The sequence below is a fragment of the Vulpes vulpes genome, chromosome 8 (genome assembly GCF_048418805.1).
Source record: "Vulpes vulpes isolate BD-2025 chromosome 8, VulVul3, whole genome shotgun sequence".
NCBI lineage: Eukaryota > Metazoa > Chordata > Mammalia > Carnivora > Canidae > Vulpes > Vulpes vulpes.
In genome coordinates, this window is record NC_132787.1 from 110432937 (window position 1) to 110460072 (window position 27136).

Below are 27136 nucleotides of genomic sequence, written 5' to 3' on the forward strand. Positions count from 1 at the left end.
TTGCATCTTCACGGCACTCTGTGCCGTCTCCAGAGCTCGGAGCGCCACCCCGCTAGCCGGGGGGTTGTTTTGTGCATCGAGTTAGCCTGTGATGTCGTCCACGGCTGGAACTTTATTCTCGTGTATTTTACGTTGGTCCAGTTCCCCATCTGATGTCACTGACGTCACTTCCTGCCCCTGAAACACCTGTTTCATAATCTCTTCTTGTAGGGTCAAGCTCCTCGAGGGAAGTCCCTTCCACTTTTCCTTCTTTGTCTTGTGTTCATTTTCCAAGGATACGTTGACTTGATGTGAATGTTAGGTTGACAGGATTTTCTTTTTTTTTCTTTCGCTGTTTTAAAAACACTTCCATTGTTTTCTGGGTTTTTTTTTTTTTTTTTTTGGATCCTCTTGAGAAGTCTATTATCAACGTGAATGTAGAGTTCCTTGTGTGGATTTCTTGGTGTTTATTGTCGATGGGGATTCCCCGGGCTTCTCGTATATGTGCTTATAGTTTTCACCAAATTCATGAAACTCCTGGCCATAGTTTCCTCAAATAATTTGTCTGCCCCTCCTCTTACCATCTAGTTTGTTGGTTTTTCTTTTTCTCTCCACAATTCATTCAGATCATTTGGATCGCCATGTTTCATTTTTTATTTTTTCATATTTTATTTATTTATTCATGAGAGACACACAGAGAGAGAGAGAGAGGCAGAGACACAGGCAGAGAAGCAGGCTCCACGCAGGGAGCCCGATGTGGGACTCGATCCTGGGTCTCCAGGATCATGCCCTGAGCTGAAGGCAGGCGTTAAACCGCTGAGCCACCCAGGGGCCCTGATCGCTATGTTTTAAATTAATTACTTTTTTCTTCTGCAACATATAATCTGCTGCCATCTCGGATTGTGTGTGTGTGTGTGTGTGTGTGTGTGTGTGCATGTTTTCCAAATTAGATATTGCCCTTTTCATCTCTAAAAGTTCTATTTGATAATTTTCACTTTAATTTTTATTATGATAAAATAGTCATAGCATTGAATCTATAATTTTAACCACTGTTAGGTGCACAGCTCAGTGACAGTAAGCTCATTCACATTATTGTGCAACCGTCCCGATCATCCATCTCCAGAACTTTCTCAGGTTTCCAAACTGAAGCAGTGTCCCCAGGAAACACTAACTCCTGACATCCCTCTCCAGCCCCTGGCTCCCACCATCCAATTTCTGCTTCTATGGACCTGACTCCTCCAGGGACTTATGATGCCTGGAATCATCCAGTGTTTGTCCTTTTATGTCTGGCTTATTTCACTTAGCGTAACATCCTGGAGATTCATCCGTGCTGTGGCAGGTGTCAGAATGTCCCTCCATTTCCCACTGTGTGGATGGACCACATTTTGTTAACTGACTCAACCACAGGTGGACACTCAGGTTGTGTCTACCTTTTGTCCATTGTGAACAATGCTGCTATGAACGTAGGTGTACAAATACCTGTTTAAGTCTCTGCTTTCAATTCTTCTGGGCGTTTGCTCCAAAGTGGAATCTCAGGATCATATGGTAATTTCATGTTTAAGTTTTTGAGGAACTGCCAGACTGTTTCCTACAGAGGTGCACCACTTTACATCCCATAGCAGTGCACAAGGGCTCCGATTTACCCCACACCCTCTGTGACACTTGTGATTTTCCTTTGAACAGGTGTGAAGTGGTGTCTCATTGTGGTTTTCGTTGGTGCTTCTCTGATGAAGAGTGATGTTGAGCATCTTTGCTTATTGGCTGTTCCTGGATCTCTTTTGGAGAAATGTCTATTCAGGTGCTTTGCCTAATTTTTAATTGTGTCATTTCTGTCTTGTTGTTGAATTCTAAAGTTCTTTATATATTCTCATTATTAATCCTTTATCAGATACGTGATCTGCAAATATTTTTTTCCCATTTGGTGAGTTTACTTTTTTGTTGGTACTGTCTTTTGATGCACAAATGATTATTTTTTAAGGCTTATGCTTATTTCCTCATTATGTCTGTGTCTTCATTTAAATACTGGGGTGTATTTATAACGTTTGTAATAGCTTTTTTATGTCTGTGTTTGCTAATTTCAGCTTATCTGTTACTTCTTGATCTGTTTTTATTGACCCATTTCCTCTTGGATATGTTCAACCATTTGTAGCAACTCTACCTGCCTCATAATATCCAATTGGCTGCCAGGCACTGTGAACACTACATTGTTGAGAGTTTGGCTTTGATTTTCTTCCTTTGAAGAATATTTGGCTTTGCACGTGTCTGGGTTCTGTTAAGATCAGTTTAATCCCTCAAGGCTTGTTTGTAAGTATTATGGCAGGCATAGAACACCCTTTGCCTTAGGTTCAATTTTGCCAAACTGGAGGAAAGAGTTGACCATTTTAGTGTTTTTACTGACTGCTGTATTCTGAATGTTTGTGTCATCCCGAAATTCACTTGTTGAAATCCTAACCTCTGATGCAATGGTATTAGGAGGTGGGGCCTCTGGCGGGGGTGATTAGGTGGTGAGGGTGGAGCCCCATGAATGGGGTTGGTGGTCTTATGAAAGAGACTCCAGGGAGGTCCCTACCCCTCTGCCATGTGAAGACACAGCAGGAAGTCTGTCCCAGTCAGCCTGTAAGAGGGCCTTCACCAAATACCAAATCTGCTGGCGCCTTGATCTTTAACTTCCCGCCTCCAGGGCTGTGAGAAATGAATGTCTGTTGTTGAAGTGGTCCCGTTTAGGGCCCTGTATTACCGTCTGAGTTGGCCACGGCATCATCTTACAGAGGAAAAGTAATGCTCTTAGGAGGAAATGTCTCTTGGTATCAGCTAAATAATTTGTAGAGAACAGTTCAAAATACAAGCGCATGGCTCCTTGTTCAAAAATTAAGTATTTCAAGACAGTGAAAGCAGAGCATTAGGCCAAGTGTGAGGCCTTCTTGAGAGCAGACCGTATGTGACTGGTCGGTCCGCGTGCCCATGTGTCCGGCACAAGGACACAAGGTTCCAATCATGATGAGCTAGGACTGCTCCGACACTGAGTAGAATTTTTGATCGTGGGCTCCCTGCCTTGCGACATAATAGGCTTAGCTAAGATTTTCTTAGTTTTGCTGTTCTCAGTGTTCTGTCCTTGCACATAAGCTAGAGCCAAGGACAAGAACATAACCCCTGGGGGAAGAGCTCGCAGGAGCATCACGTGTCCCAGCTGGATGCAGAGGAGCCCGGAGGAAGAGGGCTGACCTTGACCCCTGTCGGCTCTAGTGGAGGTGCTGAGCGCCTCCAGGTAAATGCCAGCTGTGCGGGGCTCATCCTGTCCTGGAGAAGCAGCTGGAGGCTGTCTCTGTTTGGGTGACAGCGGGGCTCTGAAGGCTCATGCCTCCCTGACTAGGACAGGCTCCGCGCGCCGGCTGGCCTCGGGGGTCTTCTGGGCTGGGGGAGCCCTGACAGCCACAGCGCTGAGCCTCAGCCGAGCTGCTGTCGGTGGGGAGCGGGAATCCTCAGCTGGCAGGGGACAGGCAGGGGACAGGCAGGGGACAGGCAGGGCATGCCGGCACAGTGGCCAGACTGTCTTGACAGTCAGCCCTGGGGGAGATGCAGTCACAGCCTCTGCAGCCCGGGAGCCTGAGAATATTCTTTTGTAAAAACTGTCACCAGCCTGCAGACATTCTCTGTGGGAGGGAGTGCACGTAGCACACACACACACACACACACACACACACACATTCCGGAGAACTTGCTCTCGCACACGTGCATTGACATGCACAGAATTACAGATGCCGGTGCACAATCCCACATGGAAGGGCTCATCTTCGAAACGATACCTAGCTAGCTGCCCCTGATGCAAGAAGGACACAATGTGTGACTCCCCCAAACAAAGACTGGCTGCATCCAGGTGGCCACACTAGATGAGCGCTCCCCCATTCCTACGGATGGCTGCCGGAGCCATATTCTAGATCCCCTGCCGAGCTCTCTTTAAGATGGACCCTGGACGTTGCATCCGTGCAGCACTGTGTGCTCGGTGCTTCAGAACGCGAAGTCGCGTGTCTGCCCAGGAGAGAAGCAGCTTCCCTGCTGCAGCCGAGCCACGCGGATCCTTCCAGACTGAGCCAGCGCGCAGTCTGCCCCTCCCAGGGCTCCACCACCGCTCGGTGGGTGGGTGCTCAGTCCAAGCACACGACTCACCCCGGAAATACGGGTGTGGGCTGCACGTGGCCCGAGGCCTGCTGGGGACTGTAGTCCCAGGACCCTCCGCATGGGCAGGAGGCGGCCCTGGGGCAGTGTGTGCTGGGGATTGTAGTACCACGACCTTCCCTCGAAGGGCAGGAAGGGCTCTGGAGCAGTGCATGCTGGGGACTGTAGTCCTCGGTGGGCACCATCTTTCAAGGAGAGTGAGCAAGGTGCAGGGCTGGACAAGATGCCCCTCTGGTCCCGCAGAGCTGCCACAGCTGCAAGTTTCCGTCTGAAACACACCCTGAGCTCTGGCTGCACATCCGGGAAGGTGATTTCATGAACCCTTGGCAGGTTCATTCACATAACCATGCAGCAGTGCCAAGCACCAAGCCTGGAGTCCTGGGTTCTCCATGGGGAGCGATGATCCAAAAATAAAAAATAAATGGAAGGAAAATGAGAAGAATAAGAGTACCAGCAGGGGACCCAAGAAGACACTGCTGAACAGAGAAAGGAGGTCCTCAGCCTGGGGACCCAGAGGACAGCAGACTTCTCAAGACCATTGATGTCTGAACCCAAAATACAGATATTTAGAAAACTGGGGTGCTCTCCTCAATGGAAGCTGCCTGCAGGAAGTGGGGCACAGTCCCCTTCTGAGGGTGTTCGTAGCAGGAACTCCAGCATGCACTGCGTGACCTCCCAGGGCACCCGTGAGGCAGACACCGTCACTTCCCCGTGGTTAGATGACGAAGCTCCAGGTCAGAGAGGAGAAGTGACTTTCCCGAAGCTTCGCGGCCAGTGAGAAGCACAGATCTGAACCCAGGCTGTTCCCTGGGCCCGTGCCCCCAGCACTGGTCCAGAAGGATGAACAGGCAGTCAGCCAAGAGGAGAGCTGGTTCGAAGAGGGAAAAGCTGCAGTGAAACACAGATTTAAATACCAGAATTAAAATCTGCCTTGGAAGTGATGAGGACAAAAACCAGCTTGGATTAACTAATATCATAATAAATTGAGAACCAATTTCTTGAAGTGAAATACAAGAAAAACTCCTGGAACAGTCTTTCCAGAAAACAGAACTTACCACCAGTTTCAGAAGTCTGGTTGAGTGTCATTAAAAAGTATCTATTCTTGGGAAATTTCCTGGAGGGGAAAATATACCAAAATATTATATTAAGGATCTCTTTGCTATGAGATTGAGAATATTTTAATTTTTTTAATGTGTCTGAAGTTTTAGCATCCTCCAGGGTGTGTGTTTCTTTAAACACACAGGGATGTCCTTTGAAAAGATGACCTGTTCTGTGAGGTTGGAGAGAAGTGTCTGGTGTTAGCGCCCCGTCCTCCCCTGTGCCTTCCCCTGGGTCCCCCCGGAGCCCAGGCCTCTACTCTGGCAGCTGTAGCTCTCGGGCGTGTCAGGATCTGGTCCCCGCGTGGACTCGGTTCTCACCCCCACTCGGCCTCTTGTCCCAGATTCCCTGGGGTCTGCGAGTGACAGGGAGAGCCCTGAGGGCTGGCTCAGCACAGGCTAGTGGCAGCTGCCCAGTGCCTCTGGTCCACCCCCTGCCCCCCCCCCCCCCCCCCCCCCCCCCCCCCCCCGCCGGGAGTGAGTGCTCTGCAAACACGATGCAAGACGAGCTAGCCTTCCAGGGCCGCCTTCCCGCCTTCCGTGCTGGCCTCTGGGAGAAAGTCCGCTTGCTGTCCGGGAGCGGCAATGGCTTTCCCAGGCCGCACGGTGGTTTAGCTGCCCGTCCAGAGTCCGCTCCCTCCGTGCAAGGCCCCGGGATCGGCGTCACGCGTCCCGTCCTCCGCTGGAGATGGATTGGCTCACCCATTGATTGTCGGTGCAGGGCCACCTCCTCCGGGGACCTGGGCCGGCTTCTGGCTCGGTCTGTGCCGGGCCTGGGTCTGCCGCTTGCTCCCACGAGACCCGGTGAGTCCTGAGCTTCTGTGGACCCCTGTTCGTGGCTGCAACGGGCTGATCTCCGTGTCTGCCTCGTGGGTTCCCGCCAGAGTCCTAATAGTGGGGGCGCGCTGGGTGGCCCTGTGTGAGGGTCCCAGGTGGCCTACCGCTCGTAACAGAGCAGAGCACCCTCCGTAGGGAGTCAGGTGGGGTCCCACTTCCCCAGAGGGAGCTTCGGGCTACGTGTCCCTGCCGCTGCCTGCTCCTGCCCCCTGGGCTCCGTGACAGCACTGCCCCTGCGCCCTGCAGGAACGGCCACGGCCTTCTTAGCATTCTGACGGGGTGTCCAGGGCTGTAGGCACCGAGGTGGCTCCTTGACACAGCCCCAGAGAAACAAAGAGAACACTACTGAGCTCCCTACACCCTCTGAACACATTGTCACCTTCCGTCTGACGCGGGGGGAGGCAGACACATCATCTCTTCCGAAGCAGCATCTAAGGCAGATCAGAGAGGACACAGCAGCCTCAACGCATAAGCAAGAGAGATGTCCCAGGGGATGGGCTCTGCCCTGGAAGGGGGCGAAGGGCAGACTTTTCTAGAAGCTTCCCTGGGTGTGAGGTTCTGAGAGGAGCAGGTGGGCAGGAGAGGGAGTCTCCAGCTCCACGGGACAGGGAGCCTGTGAGGAAAGACAGGCAGAGGCAAGGGAACAAGGGGTAAGGAGAGGCAGGATGGCAAACCGAAGGGAAGGAAACACCCGCCTCGTTCACGGCATGAACAGGACCGAGAGTCCTTGGCCGGAAGAGGAGAGAGCAGGACAGGAGCAGGTCAGGGTCTGTGGGTCAGGAGCAGCTGGGCTGTGCTCCTGGGCCAGTGTCAGGTGTACACCTGCGGGATATGGGTGCAGGGCAGCTGCGTAGATGGGGAGGGGGGGTTCCCTGTAGGAAATGGAACTGGGGCAGCTGCATAGATGAGGTGGGGGGTCCCCTGCAGGATATGGAGCTGGGGCAGCTGCATAGATGAGGTGGGGGGGTCCCCTGCAGGATATGGGTGCAGGGCAACTGCATAGATGGGGTGGGGGTCCCTTGCAGGATATGGAGCTGTGGTGGCTGTATAGATGGGGTTGGGGGTCCCCTGCAGGATATGGAGCTGGGAAGCTGCATAGATGGGGTGGGGGGGTCCCCTGCAGAATATGGAGCTGGGGCAGCTGCATAGATGAGGTGGGGGGGTCCCCTGTAGGATATGGGGCTGGGGTGGCTGCATAGATGGGGTGGAGGGTCCCCTGTAGGATATGGAGCTGGGAAGCTGCATAGATGGGGTGTGGGGGGGTCCCCTGCAGGATATGGAGCTGGGGTGGCTGCATAGATGGGTGAGGGGGCCCCCTGCAGGATATGGAGTTGGGGCAGCTGCGTAGATGGGTGAGGGGGTCCCCTGCAGGATATGGAGCTGGGGCAGCTGCATAGATGGGGTGGGGGGTCCCCTGCAGGATATAGAGCTGGGGCAGCTGCATAGATGGGGTGGGGGGTCCCCTGCAGGATATGGAGCTGGGAAGCTGCATAGATGGTGTGGGGGTCCCCCACAGGATATGGAACTAGGGCAGCTGCATAGATGGGGTGGGGTTCCCCTGCAGGATATGGAGCTGGGCAGCTGCACAGGTCTGGGGTCACCAGCACCGCCTCCCCCTTCATCCCAGCAGCCATCCACCCCTCTCCTGGATAAGCACAAGGCTGTGTCAACACCACAACTTCTATTTCTGGCGTTTGTCTCCGTGGCTTCCCTTGCAGAGCTCCCTGCCAGGTCTCCAAGGAGGTGAGTCAGGCAGTGTGAATCCTGGATGCGTCGCTCCCCGCTAAGCCCCAGACTCCAGGATGAGCCTTAGGGTTCTGTGTGTTCCTTGCTTTTTTAGGTCTCAGTCATTTGGGGGATGCTGCGGTCATAAAGTGGCTGTTCACCCCAGACACACTGAGGCACCTGCATGCACCCAGCCTGACCTAAACGAAATTTGTTTCCGTTAAAGGATGTCTGCTGCCCTCTGGGCACCTCACTCACTACCTGTCACGAAATTCCTCTCCAATCAAAGGAATGTCCTCACCGACCTCAAATAGGGCTCTCCTCCTTCTCCTCCACGGTCTCCTGTGGTTCCCTGTGGCTTTGCGTGGAGGCCTCTGGTCACTGTGCCTCTTCCCCACGTTCACCACGTCCTGCAAGTACTGGCTCAGGCCCCTCCGTCCAGTGCCCTCTCCAGGGATTTCCCTCATCTGAAACAGGTCCAGCACTGATCACACCAGGGGTTTTGCTCTTCATCCCATACAAGTGTGGGGCCGCCCCTACCTGTGCTGGAGGGTGCCCTACCTGTAGGAACTCCCTGCTCTTCCTCGGCACCTCGGTTGTCAGCACCTGGTGGGCACCTGCTTCCAGCTCCGTGGCAGGTCTCCTTCAATGCGGGGCTCAGCACCATGGCCGGACCATCACGTTCCACCTGCAAGACAAGACCTATATGCCAGCATTGTCCTACAGGATCTTATGGGTCATGTCACTCAGAAACTATTGTTCAATATTTGAATATTATGTTCTTTTTTTAAAAGATTTTATGTATTTATTCACGAGAGACACACAGAGAGAGGCAGAGACACAGGCAGGGGAAGAAGCAGGCTCCATGCAGGAAGCCCGACGTGGGACTCGAGCCCAGGACCCCCGGGGTCATGCCCTGGGTAGAAGGTGGCGCTAAACCGCTGAGCCACCCAGGGATCCCCTGGAATTCTTCAAATGGTGTCTTCAGCAGGTTGACCACCGCGGCTTCGGTCCCACCGTTGGGACCCGTTATTCAAGTAGGGGGCCCAGTCTCCAGGAGACTCCTGTTGAAAGGAAGATGCCCTTTGGGGCGACGGCCCACTCCCTTTGTAACTTCCATTGAAAAATAGCCGGCAGCACGGGAGTCAGAAAGCAGGATCTCCACCCAGAACAGTGGACAGGCAGGCTCTGCCCTGAGTGATGGGGACAAGTGGAGAGAAAACAGGGCGGATCCGAGGCCTAGCGTCTAGAATCCATGCCTGATGGGGGCTGTTGATGCAGATGCGCTGCCCCTTGTTGGACATGATTGTCGTTATCCCAGTAACTGCATGTGACAGGTTTAACCATCCCCGATTTGGAGACGGGGAAGCAGGGATGCAGAGGGTTTGCATGATTTGGCTGCGGTCACCCGGGAGCTCAGCATGGCTGAGGATGGCGAGAGGAGCCAGGTAAGAGCTCTGATGGGAGCCGCAGCCCTGCTCAGCTGGGGACCCAGCTCCGTTGTCGGACGGAGCTCCCCCTCCTCCTGGAGGGGACTGTGCTGCCTGTGCGTGTGCCCCCACCTGCAGGTGCAGCGCGCGGCGTTGCCGTCCGGCCCCACGCTGGGCGGACCCCAGAGGTCAGGGACAGGCTGCCGCCCCACCGCCCCACCGTGGAGGAGCCTCCCAAAAGTGAAGGCAGGGTGCTGGCAGACGCAGAGGTGGTAAGAAGCGTGCCCGGGGCAGTGAGCACAACCTGCTTGCACACCACCGTACGCCTACTCAGTCCACGGTTTGCAGGTGACGCTCCCGGTTTGCTCCCCGGGAGTGGGATTCCAGAGTGGACAAAGGAGCCGGGTGGGAGTGAATGCACATTGGATCCGACTGAAATCTTACCTCTGAAATTAGATCTGATTGCTTTGATGTAAACAGGCAATGAACGCTGTCTGGACCGCTGCATGAGCTAACACTTGCCCCAGTGGCCAGGACCCAGGCCAGGAGACAGACATTCATCCGGCTTGGCACAGGTTATTTGTGCCCTCGGAGACCGAGCGCATGGCTGGCTCAGACCCTTGTAAATGTAGGAACACTCCTGAATGTGGAGACCTAAGCACTGGGGCCAGGCTTTGGAAAGAGCCTGGGATTTCTCAGGTCCTCGTGGTCTGCCGGTCCCTATATGTCAGGGCACGTAACCCCGGGCGGGTCCAGATGTACAGATTCTACGTGGAAATCTTATAGAGAAAACTTGGCACACGTGATAAATACAAATGTAAATGATCCGTCAATCAGACATTAAAATGGATTTTTAAGAAGAATTTATCTACTTTAAAAGAGAGTAAAGATGATCCTTCTGCTAAATGATTTAAGAGTGTAATTGGCTGATGAGGGTGTAGAAAAACAGTAATAAAAGGGAAGTGCATTTAATTTTAGCTTGTCACTTCCAGCTTTATAAATTGGTTTATTTTAAATGAATACTCACAGTTTTCAAAATTACCCTTTTCTTTTTTTTTTTAAATTCATTTAATTTTTTTTTTTTCACCTCCAACCTATTTACGTGGCCCTTACGTATCCCAGCCAGTGGGCAAAAGCAGAAAGTTTAAGTCTCCCGTGCATGCGTGTGTTCGAAGGTCTGCTAAGGGACAGAGAGGATCATGTTTAATGAAACTGCGTTACGCTGTCATCAACTCGCAAACCTGGGGAAACGTCTGGCCAGGGTGTGCCTTCCTCAGAGAACGCTTGTTTGGATGAACTGCGTATCCTATTTCCACCATGACCTTTTAACCACACATCTAAGCCCCCGGCCTCCCCATGAGGAAACCCTAACAAGTTCCTCCCCATCGCAGAGAGCAATTAGCTGCCTCCCGTCAGCTGTGCTACCCCGTGCCCCTGGGACCCCCAGCGATCTTGATCTCGCAGGCCTGCCCCCGGGTCGCCGGGGAAGCCCAGCCCAGGTGGGGCAGCTGAATGCAGTGGGCCTCGGACCAACAGGGAACGTGCTAGAAACGCAAACCCTCAGGCCCCAGCCCACACCTGCTGAAGCTCCGGGTGGGGGCCCCGTGGCCTGCATGTCACCCATCCATCCGGGGAATGGGAGGCCCCTATGTCTGGGACTCGTGGGTCTCGTGCACGAGGTTGCTCATGGGGTGTGTACTCCGGGGACGGAGCCTCAACTTGTTACCACTTGTTACCCCTGTGACTGGAGCAAGCGGCCTCACCCCGCGGTCGGGGCCCTTCCTGTGTCCGGGGGCTACTCAGCAGCTTGGGCAGTTTTTCAAACGCCTTTCATGGGAGACGGTGCCTGGTACCCGAAGTAGGCTGTGGGCGCGGCAGCCTCCCTGCTCCGGGCGCGGGGGCAGCGTGGAGCCGGCCAGCAGCGGCCGGCGGGCTCCCGGGTTCCAGGCTCCACGGAGGCACCGTCCACGGCCTCGCCTCCGCTCCTGACCCTTCTCACCAGCCCTGAGTACACAGTCGCCAGCGAGGCCGGAGGAGCAGGTGTGGGGAAATGTATGCTTTCCCGTCCCAGGCGGAGGGGCTTCCGAGGGAGCGGGGGTGCGGCCCCCGCCGGGGAGAAGGGATGCTGAGGGCACCTGTTGGGCCCGAGGCTCTTCCAGCAGCCTCTGCAGCTGCCCGGGGACCAGGCCACACTCCTCCAGCCTCATCGCAGCCAACACAGAGTTGGGAGCGAGCTCACGAGGGTGCACGTTCACGATGAGGGGCTCTGTCCTTTATCACTCTTGCTCGCCCCTGCGGCAGTGTGGGAGGGGGTTGCTAGCTGGAGGAGGGACGGACAAGCTCCAGACGGGGGCTGGCGAAGCCACACAGCCCTCAACTTTTTTGAGAGGGAGAGAGAGAGCAAGAGAGCGAGTGGGGGGGGGCAGACGGAGAGGATCTCAAGCAGGATCCACACTCAGTGTGGAGCCCCACGTGGGGCTCCATCCCGTGACCCGGAGATCACAACCTGAGCGGAAATCAAGAGTCAGATACTAAAAAAAAAAAAAAAAAAAAGAGAGAGAGAGAGAGAGAATCAGATACTTAACCAGTGAGCCTGTCAGGGGCCCCTGAGGTGATTGTCAAGTTAAACCGAATTTTCTGTCTTAATTAATATTTGGTCACAATATTCTAACCTCTGAACTGAGAGTCTTTCTCTGACTTAAGTGATCCTTGTATTATCTATTACCGAAGGTGAGCAAAATAGCCATGGCTTTCTAGAGTTTTCCCCTAGGAGAAATAAAGACTATTCTCATTGAAAATCTCTCAAAGAAAAAAAAAAAAAAAAGAAAAAGGAAAAAGAAAACAAGAAAATCTCTCAAAGAAGCGGGATATATTTGAGTTAATTATGACATGAATTATGTTTGTTCAATAAATGTTCATGCACACATATGCTCACATACTCACATTCATGCTCACACATACATGCTCATATGCACACCCATACACTTACACAAATACATGCTGGCACACTCGTGCACATACACTCACACAAGTACACATGCTCACACACATACACACATGATGACATGTTCGTGCTCACATACATGCCCACATACATGCTCACATAAAGACATATGTGCTCACACACTCACGCACACATACGTTCCACACTCACACACACACATGCACACTCACAACCAGGTTCATACATTCACACGCATGGTTGCACATTCATGCCCACATACACGCCCACATAAACGCATGCTCACACGGTCGTACACACACATGCTCACATACATGCTCATACACACTCACATGCACACACAAACGTGCTCAAATATACACTCACATGTCAAATGGTAGAGTCCCAACAAATGGAAGCTATTTGCTTTTATTAGGAAAAAATAACATTTAACTCCTTTTAGAATCAGTAAGATTTTATTAATTCCGGTTGTATAGGTCTAATTGTATAATTGTAAGGATATATTGGGACACCTGGGTGGCTCAGTGGGTTAAGCATCTGCCTTCGGCTCAGGTCCATATCTCAGGGTCCTGGGATTGAGCCCCCCCTTAGGCTCCCTGCTCAGTGGGGAGTCTGCTTCTCCTACTCCCTCTCCCCTTGCCCCTGCTCATGTCTCCCCCCCTCTCTCTCACTGTGTCTCCCAAATGAATTAATAAAATCTTTAAAAAAAAGACCTATCAAAATGCAAAGTCTTAATGAGTGCTGATGGCAACCCGTACAGGTTTCTGCTGGCAAATGTTTTCATAGCCTCATGGAAGGAGAGGCTATAAGGCCGCTCAGAGATTGTCAAGTGATATAGTAATGAACTAGATATTCTCCAGGTCAGAAGAGAACTGACTGGTCTGGGGGCCATGCCACTAGGGATCGGCAGGCGCCATCCCAGGGCAGACATGGTGAGGAGTGCCCCGGCATCTGCACGACTGCCACCGGGTGTGCCTGCCATGCTCCCAAGGCCCAACAGCAATTTAGAGTTCAAATTCCCTCCAAAGAGTCCTGTGACATGTTTGCACATACCCAGGAACAGAGGCCTCTGCTTTCTGACAAGGATGATCACGAAGATATTATCAATTATGTATTATTCACATATATTATTGCAAAATTGGAGCTTTGTGTTACACATCCTGGATCCCGTCTTTGACCCTCATGGAGCAAGCCTGCCTTCTACTTCTCAGGGCATCCCTTCAGAAATTCCACAAAAATGAATGAGCTCCTAGTGAGTCCAGTTCCTTCCACACTTTCCCATTTGGATTATTCCTTTGTTCCTGCTTCCTCCCTCCTCTGATGTAATCATGTTCTAGTTCTTGTGTGCTCTTCTGAAAGTGAAGGCAATGTCCCTAAACAACGAGAATGCCTTGTCCTTTTTCAGATGAGAAAAGTAAGTTCCAGTGAGGACACTGGCATGCCTGAAGCCGTATATGGATCTTCCTTGACTTATGATGGGGTCACATCCCAATGAACCCATTGCAAGTTGAAAATATCCTAAGTAGAAAGTGCATTTATACACCTGACCTGCTGAACATCAAAGCTTAGCCTAGTCTACCTTGGCATTCCCGGAATACTTTTATTAGCCTACAGTTGGGAAAAATCATCTAATGTGAAGCCTGTTTTATAAGAAGTGTTGAATGTCTCATGTCATTTGCTGAATACTGTACTGAAAGTGAAAAGCAGAATGGCTGTGTGGGCTCAGAATGGTCACGAGCGTGTTGCTCATTGACCTCTGTGATCGTGTGGTTGATGGGGAGCCATGGCCACCCCTGCTGCCAGCATCATAAGAGAGGATGGGGCCATAGACCACCAGCTTGGGGAAACAATCCAAATTCAAAATTCCAAGTGTGGTTACTACTGAATGTACCACTTTTGCACCATCATGAAGTTGAAAAATCATATGTTGAACCATCATAAATTGGGAAGCTTCGCCGTTTGGAAGAACAAACATGGCAGGCTTCCAAATGGCCAGCTCTGAGATCTTCCCCACTGTGCTGTCCTCCCACCAAAGCATAGAGCAGGTCTCTGTTATGTTTATTCAGGGACAATACTTTCCCCCAGTTTATGTTTTTCTCCTTCTTTGCATGGGTTCGTCATGTTTGCTACTGATAGCACTGGGACTGGTTGCCCACAGTGTAGAGAAAGCATCCATCGGGTAACTTTCTCCAGAAAGCCCTATGATGGGCCATTGACACTGACTGTCAGGGCAGCGGCCGTGGCCAGGGGGTCAAGGTGCTCTCAGCCACGTGGAGCAGTCACGTTCATCCAAGGAAACAATCCTGTGAAGTTATTGACTCAGTCACCACGGTGACCATCACTCACAGCTGTAGAGTGCCAAGGACTCTCGGTGTTTCAGGTGCATGTCTCAATCGTAATATCTCAATTACAGCATACACAGAGGTGTGAGGGTGACAGAAGCAATGCCTTTTGATTTGCTGAGTATTTACAGATTGCCTACTGTGTGCCGGACATTCTGCAGGTGCCATGGTGCATGTTCACACTGAGTCCTTATTGTCGTACCCAGAGGCATGTTTCCATCTTACACAGGACATTACAAAGGGTCACAAAGATAAGGAAATACTCCGGCTCTTGAAGCCGATGGGTGGTACAGTCATGGCTCTGGCTCAGCACCAAGGCAGCTTCACATCCAGGCTCTTCATCACACACAGCTACTGCAGTTATCTACTGCTGCAGCACAATTTAATTCACAACTTAGGCTCTTCAAATGGCATCAGGAATCATACATGGGCCTCCCTAGAATTGCTTGAGCACCCTCAGGACATGGCGGCTGGCTTTACCCACAGTAGGGGATGAGATGGAGAGGGAGCCCCCAGATGGAAGCCACGTCTTTATAATGGGATGTTGGCTGCAACGTCTCATACCTTGGTGGTATGCTGTGGGTCAGACCACCTGGCATCCATGGGAGGGGCTGACACGGGTGTGAGCCCCAGGAAGTAGGGGTGCTGGGACCAGGTTGGAAGCTGATAGCCCCCCAAAGCAGTGAAACCTAGAGAAGAGGACTTGAAAATAGGTCATCTCTATGTCTGTGCCATCACCTGAGGGTTATTTTTAGGTTGGTTTCATTTTTATTGTTATAAAAAACAATGAGGAACAACTGGGGAATGATGGTGTTAATCTGGTTGTTGTGATGTTGTAATAAGCACATGCCAGCGCCCGACCCCACTAAGAAACCCAGCGTATGTGGAGGCGTCGTGAGCACCAGTCCCCTCGTGCATCGCCCAGCAGGGAAGCACCCGGACAGGGAGACACAATTCAAATGGACACTTGGTACCACACAGGGCGCTAGTCGTCAGGTGGAGATACGGTCACGTGTTTCCCCCGGGTCCCAGATGAGCCAGCGGAGGTTTGGGCCCTAACAGTGCCCTGTGAAGGACAGCCGGGCGGCTCCTGGCTCTGCTGGGCCACGGCCAAGTACCATGGAGGCTCCACGCGGCCCCACTGCCCTCGTCTGTGGCCTCACCGTGCTCCCCCCGGGCTCCTCCCCACGCCCAGGACCATGTCTCCTTAGCTCTCTGTTCTCCTTGAAGCATGTGCATCTCACAGGAGCAGCTCCTCTGCTTTAGAGCAACGCCAGTGGCGCCTCTCCCGGGGAAGTAGCGGATCTCAGAGAGGGAGGGATGGTCGTCAACGGGAAGCACAGCCTCTGAATCCGTCTGTCGCCTCCCTCAAAGCCCCTAGGACCCTCTTCCCAACACCAGTGCAGGCCCCAAGGCCTCCATGGCCCCCTCTCCAGCCGTCAGCCCCCTCTCCCGACTCTGGCACTCTCAGCTTCTTCACCTGCCACACAGACCAACACCAAGACCCACACGCCCCGGTAGAGCAAAGGAGGCCGTGCCTCATACTCAAGCTTTTGTCTAGTTTTCAAAACAGACACTTCATGATACCCACAGTTTGCTGAACACCGTGCTGGGGCTGGAGTGCACACCTGATGTCTGCTCTTAGGTCACAGCGCGCAGGTCGGGGTATGCTAATGGGTGAGAGTGGACAGGCGAGGAGCTCACACGAAGGCGGGTCAGTGCCGGGACTTACTGGAAGAGGACCATCGGGGGTCACTTGGACGGAGCCATAGGATTTGGGGGACAGAAGGGTCCTGGGGCTGTCGTGGGACAGCTGAGGTGGCGATGTTGATCCTTAAAGAATTCTCTTCCGTCCACTAAATGTTTGTGGTCCTTTCCATGATTGGAAATCTCAGTGAGCGGAAGTAGGAAGCACAGAAGCCTTCATTTGCAACATATATGTGTCTCCTCACCTTTTCTTGTGTTTTCATGCATTTTGGGGGGAAACTGGAAAAGGTTCTGTCAAGGGTTGTTAGCCAGACACAATTTTTAAATGGAAGCTTGACATTCTATGCATCTGATGGAATCAAAGGGACGTTGAGCAATGGTTGGGTTAATCCTTGCTGTTTGGAGCTCAGCTTCTGTTTCACAAATATGCAGGACTGAACGCAAGTGATAAATGGAAACAATAGGGTAACGGTTCATTCTCTGCTGATCCATATCCAAATAGGCTATAAAAATGGTAATGTATGTATTCATAATTAACATGCTAACCATAAATCATCTCAGAGCTAAATTATTAAAACAATGAAATGCACACATCTCTATTAGGGATGAAAATTTATTTGTGGAAAAGTTCGGAAGTCAGAACTGAACCTGCTGATGCAACATGCCGAGGCCCCTTCTCACGCCCACCGAGAGAGGAAACCAGGTGTGCGTCTCACCAAGCGCGTTCCACAACCAGGGGTGAGTCTCAGGGCGGTGTAAACACTCCAGGTGGAGGTGGGGAAATGGGAGGGGCCAGAGCTGCAGGCCCAGAGCCACACGGGACCAACAGGAGGCTGCTGACGGGGTCTGGGGGCCATCGAGGCAGTCCCCGCAGGCCTACCTTAGCCCACAGAGTTACAGCACAAATTCCAGGTGACCTTGGGTGAGTCACTCATGTCTTGGAAAGTTTCTCATTCAGGGTCTGGGGACCTGGTGTGCAAGGACCTCTGTGTCCTGGTCCGTTCCTGGCAGGCATGAGGTCACATAGCTGGTAGGAGCCTTGCCTGGATGGAGATCTTGATGGTCAAGGGGACAGTGCCTCTTGGCACCTGTTGCTGGCTGACAGGTTGGCACGCTTCATCTGTGCGGAGCTGGGTGAAGCCATCTCCTAGATGGGAAGGTCCCTCCTTCCAGGAGTTAGAGGACTCCACGGGTGGATCCTAAGGCCCTGAGGCCTCTTCTGACTTGACCCAGTTGGGTGGAGCCCGTGACCTCCTGCCGCTGTGGCCAAGAGCACTCCTGACCCAACTGGGGAAGATGGCAGGCCCCACAGCTATGTCCCTGGGTGCTTTAACACCCTTCCTGGCACCTCTGAAAAGTTAACTCTGGCACAAACGAGATGTCCATGGTATTTTGATAGGGATTGCATTAAACGTGTACATTGCCCTGGGTAACATTGACATTTTCACAATATTAATTCTTCCAATCCATGAGCTTGGAATATTTTCCCATCTCTTTGTGTCTTCCTCAATTTCTTACAGAGTTTTTAGGGTATAGATCCTTTACCTCTTTGGTTAGGTTTATTCCTAGGTATCTTATGCTTTTGGGTGCAATTGTAAATGGGATCGACTCCTTCATTTCTCTTTCTTCAGTCTCATTGTTAGTGTATAGAAATGCCACTGACTTTTGGGCATTGATTTTGTATCCTGCCACGCTGCCAAATTGCTGTATGAGTTCTAGCAATCTTGGGGTGGAGGCTTTTGGGTTTTCTATGTAGAGTATCATGTCGTCTGCCAAGAGGGAGAGTTTGACTTCTTCTTTGCCAATTTGAATGCCTTTAATGTCTTTTTGTTGTCTGATTGCTGAGGCGAGGACTTCCAGTACTATGTTGAATAGCAGTGGTGAGAGTGGACATCCCTGTCTTGTTCCTGATCTTAGGGGAAAGACTCCCAGTGCCTCCCCATAGAGAATGATACTTGCTGTGGGCTTTTCGTAGATGGCTTTTAAGATGCTGAGGAAAGTTCCCTCTATCCCTACACTCTGAAGGGTTTTGATCAGGAATGGATGCTGTATTTTGTCAAATGCTTTCTCTGCATCTATTGAGAGGATCCTATGGTCCTTGTTTTTTCTCCTGTTGATATGATCTATCACATTGATTGCTTTATGAGTGTTGAACCAGCCTTGCATCCCGGGGATAAATCCCACTTGGTCATGGTGAATGATCTTAATGTGCTGTTGGATCCTATTGGCTAGTATCTTGTTGAGAATTTTTGCATCTGTGTTCATTATCTATCAAAACACCATGGACTTTCTTCAGAGAATTGGAACAAATCATCTTAAGATTTGTGTGGAATCAGAAAAGACCCCGAATAGCCAGGGGAATTTTAAAAAAGAAAACCATAGCTGGGGGCATCACAATGCCAGATTTCAGGTTGTACTACAAAGCTGTGGTCATCAAAACAATGTGGTACTGGCACAAAAACAGACACATAGATCAATGGAACAGAATAGAGAACCCAGAAGTGGACCCTCAACTGTATGGTCAACTAATATTCGACGAAGCAGGAAAGACTCTCCACTGGAAAAGAACGGTCTCTTCAATAAATGGTGCTGGGAAAATTGGACATCCACATGCAGAAGAATGAAACTGGACCACTCTCTTTCACCATACCCAAAGGTAAACTCAAAATGGATGAGAGATCTAAATGTGAGACAAGATTCCATCAACATCCTAGAGGAGAACACAGGCAACACCCTTTTTGAACTCAGCCACAGTAACTTCTTGCAAGATACATCCACGAAGGCAAAAGAAACAAAAGCAAAAATGAACTATTGGGACTTCATCAAGATAAGAAGCTTCTGCACAGCAAAGGATACAGTCAACAAAACTCAAAGACAACCTACAGATGGGAGAGGATATTTGCAAATGACGTATCAGATAAAGGGCTAGTTTCCAAGATCTATAAAGAACTTATTAAACTCAACACCCAAGAAACAAACAATCCAATCATGAAATGGGCAAAAGGCATGAAGAGAAATCTCACAGAGGAAGACATAGACATGGCCAACATGCACATGAGAAAATGCTCCGCATCACTTGCCATCAGGGAAATACAAATCAAAACCACAATGAGATCCCACCTCACACCAGTGCGAATGGGGAAAATTAACAAGGCAGGAAACCACAAATGTTGGAGAGGATGCGGAGAAAGGGGGACCCTCTTGTACTGTTGGTGGGAATGTGAACTGGTGCAGCCACTCTGGAAAACTGTGTGGAGGTTCCTCAAAGAGTTAAAAATAGACCTGCCCTACGACCCAGCAATTGCACTGTTGGGGATTTACCCCAAAGATTCAGATGCAATGAAACGTCGGGACACCTGCACCCCGATGTTTCTAGCAGCAATGTCCACAATAGCCAAACTGTGGAAGGAGCCTCGGTGTCCATCGAAAGATGATGGATAGAGAAGATGTGGTCTATGTATACAATGGGATGTTCCTCAGCCATTAGAAACGACAAGTACCCACCATGTGCTTCAACGTGGAGGGACCTGGAGAGTATGATGCTGAGTGAAGTAAGTCAATCGGAGAAGGAAAACATTATATGTTCTCATTCATTTGGGGAATATAAATAATAGTGAAAGGGAATATAAGGGAAGGGAGAAGAAATGCGTGGGAAATATCAGAAAGGGAGATAGGACATGAGAGACTCCTAAGTCTGGGAAACGAACAAGGGGTGGTGGAAGGGGAGGTGGGCGGGGGGTGGGGGTGACTGGGTGACGGGCACTGAAGGGAGCACTTGGTGGGATGAGCACTGGGTGTTATGCTTTATGTTGTCAAATTGAACTCTAATAAAGAAAATTCAAAAAATTAAAATTAAAAAACAAAAAAAAAAAACCGTGATGTCTAGGCCATGGAGACATCCTCTATGGCTTTTTTTTTTTTTAAATATAAATGAAAGAAAGGAAAGGAAAGATGTATAGAGCGTAGCTGGTGTGGCCTGTGTGGTTCTCACCTGTTCATCGCAGACAGCAGGGTCGTTTGCTGGATCACATGCGAGGTGAGAGGTGGGCTTGGGGTTTGAATCAAGGTTTATGAAATTGAAGCTCAGACCTTCTTGTACAAACACGTTCAGGCACATGCACACACACGCATGCACACATGTGCACAGACATAGACACACATGCACACACAACAGGCAAGGAAGTTGGTGCAGCCCCGACTTCTTCACGGTGGTCGCCATAGTGCTCTTCCTCAGCCGCCCAGCTCGCCTCTGCCGTCACGGCTGCAGGGCCTCAAGCCGGTATCACCTATGACCCCGAGACCAGGCCGGGGGTTCTCGAGAAGAGGCTTGAGCTGAGTCTGCGACCCACGCGTCTCCTCCCTCTGCTGAAAGGGCAGCAAACACAGGGAGGTTACGGGGATCTGGGTGGTCGGCAGGAGCACCTGCCCTCAGGGATGAGGGGAGTCAGATGGGGGAAGGCAGGGGCTTGGGGTGTGCCAGCCACGCTCCCTGCGCCAGTCGGCACCAGGCCCCAGAAAGCCCTGAGGTAGGGCGGGGAGGGTCACCCCCTACAGGTCCCGGGATGGAGGTGATGGAACTGGAAGTCCCAGGGCCCGTGCTCCTCCCCTCGCCAGGTCGCCTCCTCTTCCCACAAGACACACGTCGTCGGTCCCTCCCTGAGCCTGCGCTCGCCCCGAAACTCGCTGTTCCTGCGTGAGAATACCCCTGCAGACCGTGAGTCCCCACGGCCCCAGATCTCTGGATAAAGGCCGAGTGTGGTTTATGGTTGCTAAGTAACAGCAACGGGTACTTTACAAAAGGAAAACCCGAATCACCCTCCTTTTAGGTGCACACGTCGATCCTGGGCCTGGAGGCGTCCCCTGGAGCCCAGAGTGCGTGTCAGCTGCCAGTTTGTTGCCAGACGCCAAGCAGAGGTCAGGTCACCTGTGAACGAACACACAGGTGAGGGCACGTGCGTGGACGCCAGTGCAAGCACGGGCACCTGGCAGGACCCGAGCTTGACCCACCACCAGGTGTTCAGGTCCCGTGCACCTGATCTTACGCAGCTGAAACGTGGAGCGACATGTCAGGACGCCCGCACCTGAGAAGAGTCCTTCTGCGGGTGCTGCTGAGTGGCCAGGCAGTGAGGAGGCCGCCCGCGCCGTCCCTGCCCGGGCCCACGCACCAGGGTCTCAGGCCTGCCCCGCTTATGCGGGTACTGCACCCCGCTCAGGGCGGGCCTTTCTGAGCACGTTGGACGGCAGCTTCTGGAAGATCCAGCCGCTGCTGCGTTCAGACCCCCGTCCCCCCATGGCAAGCAGAATCCTGCTACGGAGGAGGGGACACCTGGCTCTCTCGGGCCGCACCCCGCTTGGAAGCAGGACGGCCCTATGTGGGGGGGCCTCCCACGCCGCAGCACGGCCCCGGTCCTTTCCCGGGTAGAGGACAGGCTCAGCCCGCGGGAGGGCACCCGGAGGGCAGGGACACCCGCCTGCGGAGCCCCGCACGGATCAGGGTGGGGTGCGGGCCCCTGTGCCCCATCCTCAGCCTCACCTTCCACACGGGAGCTGGCCCGGGGGGATCCGGGGCCCGGCCACTGGGTGTCCTGCAAGCTCGGCTGCCGCCATCCGCATGGCGCTGCCCCGCGCGGCCCATTCACGATTGGAGCCCACCTCTGCGGGCGCTGGCCGCTTCTGACGCCGGACGTTTCTTTCAAACTTTGGCAAATGCTCTTTCCTTTCTCTTCCTTTGCTTTTCCCGGCACAGTGATCTTGGGCGGAAAGGATTCCGGAACACACACCAGGAGATCAAAAACAAAGAAGGGGCGATGCTCATCGCTTGAGCACACCGAATGGTCAAGGACGTAGATGACAAAGGTCCGGCGAATCCACACTGAAGACGAGTTAGTGGTGGGGAGCACAGCATCGGCGTCTGCGCCCAGCCTGCCCCCCCGGTGCCCACCCGAGCGGGGGACCGGGGGGCCCACCTGGGGGAAGAGACAGAGCAGCGCGGCTCCGGTGTCGGAAATCAGAAACTGCTCCCGGGACGAGGACTTGCCCGCGTGTCAGTGTTCTCAGGTGGGCTGTGGGCATCGTAAAACCAGTGGTGCCCATCACCTGCCCACGGAACAGGTGCCCTACCTTGTGCCGACCTACGACAAGGCGGGAAAGCCACCAGCATTTGCTAAAGGCCTCAGGTGAGTCCCCGCGGCAAGGCTGGGGAGCCGTGGGGTTGCGTGGCCACAGGGACTCAGGGTGCGCCATGGGCGCCGGCAGGGGCACGCCGTGAACCCAAGGCTGCTCCTCGTCACGGCGGCCTGTGCCCTGCTGGCGGTTGATTCCCCGTCACTTTCAAATTCTTTAGTCATTTGAGTCGACAACGGACGTCGAAAGACAAGGTCCCCAGATATCTTGTTATAATCACATGTCACGTTATAGCCACATTCGTCTTTCACATATAATTTTATAATGAAATGGAATATTAATCAAATGCCCTAGACACGTATGCTTTTAGTGATTCTCAAATAAACAGCTGAGAATAGTTTAATAATCTGGAAAAAAGAAAAAAAAAGGACATGGGATTTGCTCAGTCAGGTAGGAAGAGCTGCTGCGGAGCCACAGATTTCAGACAGTGCGGTGGGGGGGGGGGGCTGCCATAGCCGATCTCAGGTGTCCGCTCACAGAGTCGGGGCGCCTCGGGGGCTTTGCCCGAGTCACGTCCACGTCTCAGGGCTGGGACCGGGCTTGGCAGGGAGGCGACCATCAGGCTAAGGGAAGGAGAGACGCAGGGAGCAGGAAGACAGGCCGTCCTGTGGGTCCTTGTTGGGACTGCGTCCACCCACATCTGTCCCCTCCTGGGGTGGGGGGGGGCAGCCTCTCGGTGGGAAGGGGAGCGCCGCTGGCCTCCCTCACCAGTGCATCTGCATCGTGGCTCTGCTGCAGGTGCCGATCTGTTCATCCCACAAGGACTCCGAGGGGCGCCTGCAGGGCTCAGTTCAGTGTCTGACTCTTGATTTCGGCTCAGGTCATGATCTTGGGGTCGTGGGATTGAGCCCTGTGTTGGGCTCCTCGCTCAGCACAGAGTCTGCTGGAGATTCTCTCCTCCCTCTGCCCCTCCCCCAGCCCGTGTCTTTCTCTCTCCGTCTCAAAACAAAATAAAAAACAAGTGTTCCGGGGGCACCTTCCATGGGTACACATCTGTGCACACCTGCCGAGAGCGAGTTTCACACCAGGTGGTGGCAGAGTGACAGTCTGGGTCCCTTTGTCCGCATGAGCGTGCACGGCCCAGGATTCAGGTGCTCAGGGAGGTCACCACCCCATGGCCAGCACCTGAACCACATGGGCTCAGGGGCGTGTGGATGTAGAGGAAGGGCACCAGGGTCAGCCAGGGGTGGGGGGCGGTCAGCAGAGTCTTCAAGAAGAGGCCGGCAGGGTCTGCAGGAGCTGGTGAGGCAGCAGAGCCAAGTCATGGGGGCGGAGAGGTGAGCCAGAGGGTGGTGAGCCAGCCGGCGGCGGATCCTGGGGCTCCCTACGCCATCCTAGTGGCCTTGCCCTTAGGTGGAGGGTGGTTTGATGTTCCCAAAGCACCTTAATCAGAGTGGTGAATCCAGGAAGAATTTTGTTATATTGAGACAGTTTTAGGGTCACACAGGAGTTGTTGGAGAGCACAGAGCCCCTGTGTGCCCCTCACTGAGCCCCAGGCAGGAGGACAGCTCACAAACCAGAGGACAGTGGCCCTGCTGGAGACCGATGTGGGTCCAGTATCCAGGTCGCAGCAGCCTCTGGACACGGTGTTTCTCCGGGGATGGGGGTGGCATAGAGTCCTCTGACATTTTAGGGCATGGGCATATTCGAAGGACACGACACAGGCCACCCCTCTGCCCTCAGCCGCCGTGCCCTCCTGCTGGAAGCCTCACCGCGCCCTGACTACCTCCTCTGTTGGGAGAGGTTCTCCCATCGAGGACATTACGCAGACGGGATCCTACACTATGTGACCATATGATACTGGCTTTTGCACCCAGCAACAAGGCCCCCGGGGCGTGGACTTGACCCCTGGTGCTGCGGGGCAGCCAGTCCCTGGACAGATGGGCCAGTCTGTAATTCATTCCCTGTTGAAGGACACTTGCTGTCTCCCCATGTTTTGGTGGTTGTGACCACAGCTTCTATAAACATTCATTTCCAAAAGTTTTGTGTTGACATTACATTGTAATTTCTCTAGGTTACATACTCGGGAGTGGGATTGCCGGGTCCCATGTGTGTGTATGGACCAGTGTAGATGCTTCCCCGTTGTTTCCTGCTGTGGCTGAGCTGCATCCCATCCAGCGATGTGCAAGACGTCAAATGCTCCTCGTCCCCACCAGCAGCTGCTGTGGCCTCCAGCCTGATGGTGTGTCCTGCTGTCTCACTGTGGCTTTGAGTGCATTTCCCTGGGGGCTAAGATCATCTTGAGCATCTTTTCACACGCCTGTTTGCCATCTTTGTATCTCTTTTGGAGCAGTGCCTGTTCAAGGGTTTTGCCCATTTTCTGACAGGATTGTTTCTTTCTGCTCAGTTTTGAGAGGTCTTTACATATTCGAGGTACGCATCCTCAAATATGCAGACTTTGTGAATAAAAATATTCAATTCAAGTCAATAGCTTATCTTTTTATCAATTGCAGAGGGGCTTTTGCAGAGAAAAATATTTTAAATTTTAATGAAGTCCAAATTTCCAATTTTTCCTCCCGGGGCTCATATGTTAGTTGTCATGTCAAGGAAATGATCCTTGGGCAGGAAAATTTTTCTCCTAAACTTTGTATAGTTTTAGATTCAAGTATATGGTACATTTTCAGTTTTTTTTTTTTTTTTTTTTTTTTTTTGTGTGTGTGTGTGTAAGGGTTACGCCTATTTTAATGTCAGAAGGATCCCTCTGGTGTGCAGAATGTTTGGGAAGGAGCTGATGGCAGAAGTAGAGGAGCTGGTAATGCAGCTGACAGAGGGGAGGGCTGCAGAGCCAAGGTAAAGGACATGCAATCGCGGGACACTCACCGCTGGGCTGCTCCTGGTCCGAGTGGCACGCATGTGCATCTACACATACATGTGTGCAGAGACGCATGCACATATGTGCATATACACATGCACTTGTGTGTGTTTGTCACATCTTGTCAATCACAAGATGGAGAAACCCCCTTCCCACCAACTCCTGAGATTTTCTTAGACCTTTAAACGGAAATATTTTAGTGTTTGGAAAATTTATCTTGAAAGAAAAATTTGTTTTAAAGGACGCATCACAACAACAGTTGAAATGTGGGTATTTCCTAATTATGTTAAATCAAGGAATTCACCGGCCTTTCATGAAAGGCAAAAGCTGCATGTGCTTGGTCTACACTGGTCCGTGTTAGAGGCGATTCTAATTATATGCAGAGCATTTCTGGCTTCTTGCCTTGGGCATGGAAACAAATAGTGCCTTTGGAGCAGAGAAATTAGCCTCTGAATCCTGAGCTAGAGGAGACAATGAAGAAGCTGCTTTCAAATGTCGGTGAAGCCCCCAGAGCCCCCCACGGACTTTCACCCGGAGCCCCCCACGGATGGGCCAGCTCCGGGCAAGAGGAAATCAAAGCTATGAAGGCAGAGGCGAGGACTCAAACGCCACTTGGAAGTGCACGTTTTGGACAGGGACGAGCCGGCTGCACAGCCGCGCTGCAGTGTCAGGGGCGTGGAGCTGGGGGCTCTGTGCGCAGCTCCAGCGCTGCCCTCCTGCCCTCCTGCCCTCCTGCCCTCCTGCCCTCCTGCCCTCCTGCCCTCCTGCCAGCAGCACGGATGGTCCAGTTGAAAACAGGACGAGGTGGCAAGGCACGTCTTTAAAAACTTTTTTTTTTCCCATTTGCTGAGCATAGCCTCAGTGCTCGTGACTTCATGAATTCAGGCGAGGATGCATCCGGCACCGCCCGGGGGGTCTGCCCAGGCACGCGCGTATTCTGACCTTTGTTCTGTCTTTTCTGGCTTCTGGGAAAAAGCAAAATGGGCTGTCGTGCAAGTCAGTGTGGGCTGCTGCAGTCCCCGGTGTCCCCGAGCGCCCCTTCCCCAGTGCACCCTGAAATAAAAGGTGTTCCATGCTGGACCCCGTCATTTTTGTCTTTTTGTTGGCGGTGGCTTGGGATACTTGTGGGCACCAGGCCCAAGAGTGCTGGCATCTGTTTGGGGGAGTTTGCACTAATTTCTCAACTGTTTTATGTGGTTGCAGTTGGGGCCCGATCTGAATGCATTTGTCAGATACGAGAATTTGTAGTGACCGTGGGACTAATGACTAGAGAGACAAGTCAGGTGTGCGTGAGAGAGGGAGAGAGGGAGACTCTGTTTTGCCCACACAAAGTTCAATATATCACTGCCTTTGTCCTCAGAGGGGAAAAAACCCTCAAATTTTCAGAAATTTATCTTAAATATAGTTACAACTTTTTAATTTAGATATTTGTTTTCCACTATTTTCTTTAAAAGCCAACTTTAGGGGAAGGAAGTTCTTTCCACCTCTATTTTAAATCATTCTTGGTACAGAAAATCACGATTTTTCTTCTTCTTTTCTTCTCCCTCTTCCATCCGCAGATAGTACGGCGTATCTGGTGAGTGTTTTCTACAGGGTGGTTCACCCGTATGCACACCCAGCTATCCGTTGTGTCCGTCACCTCTGGATCTGTATTTTATTCATTTGTTCATTCGGCAAGAAATTGCCGAGTCCCGCGTTGTTTTCAGCACTGTCCTGGGTCCTGGGGAGCCTGCGGTGAAAAGCAGATCTGGCTCACCCACCAGCTGGGAAATCAGACGGATAAACAAATGCCCAGGAGAGGCAGCTGCTTTATGCAGGGTTGTGCCACTCTGAACTCGTCCAGATGCTTCCATGGACCAGGTGTTCTCATAGACCGGGAGCTCCCAGAG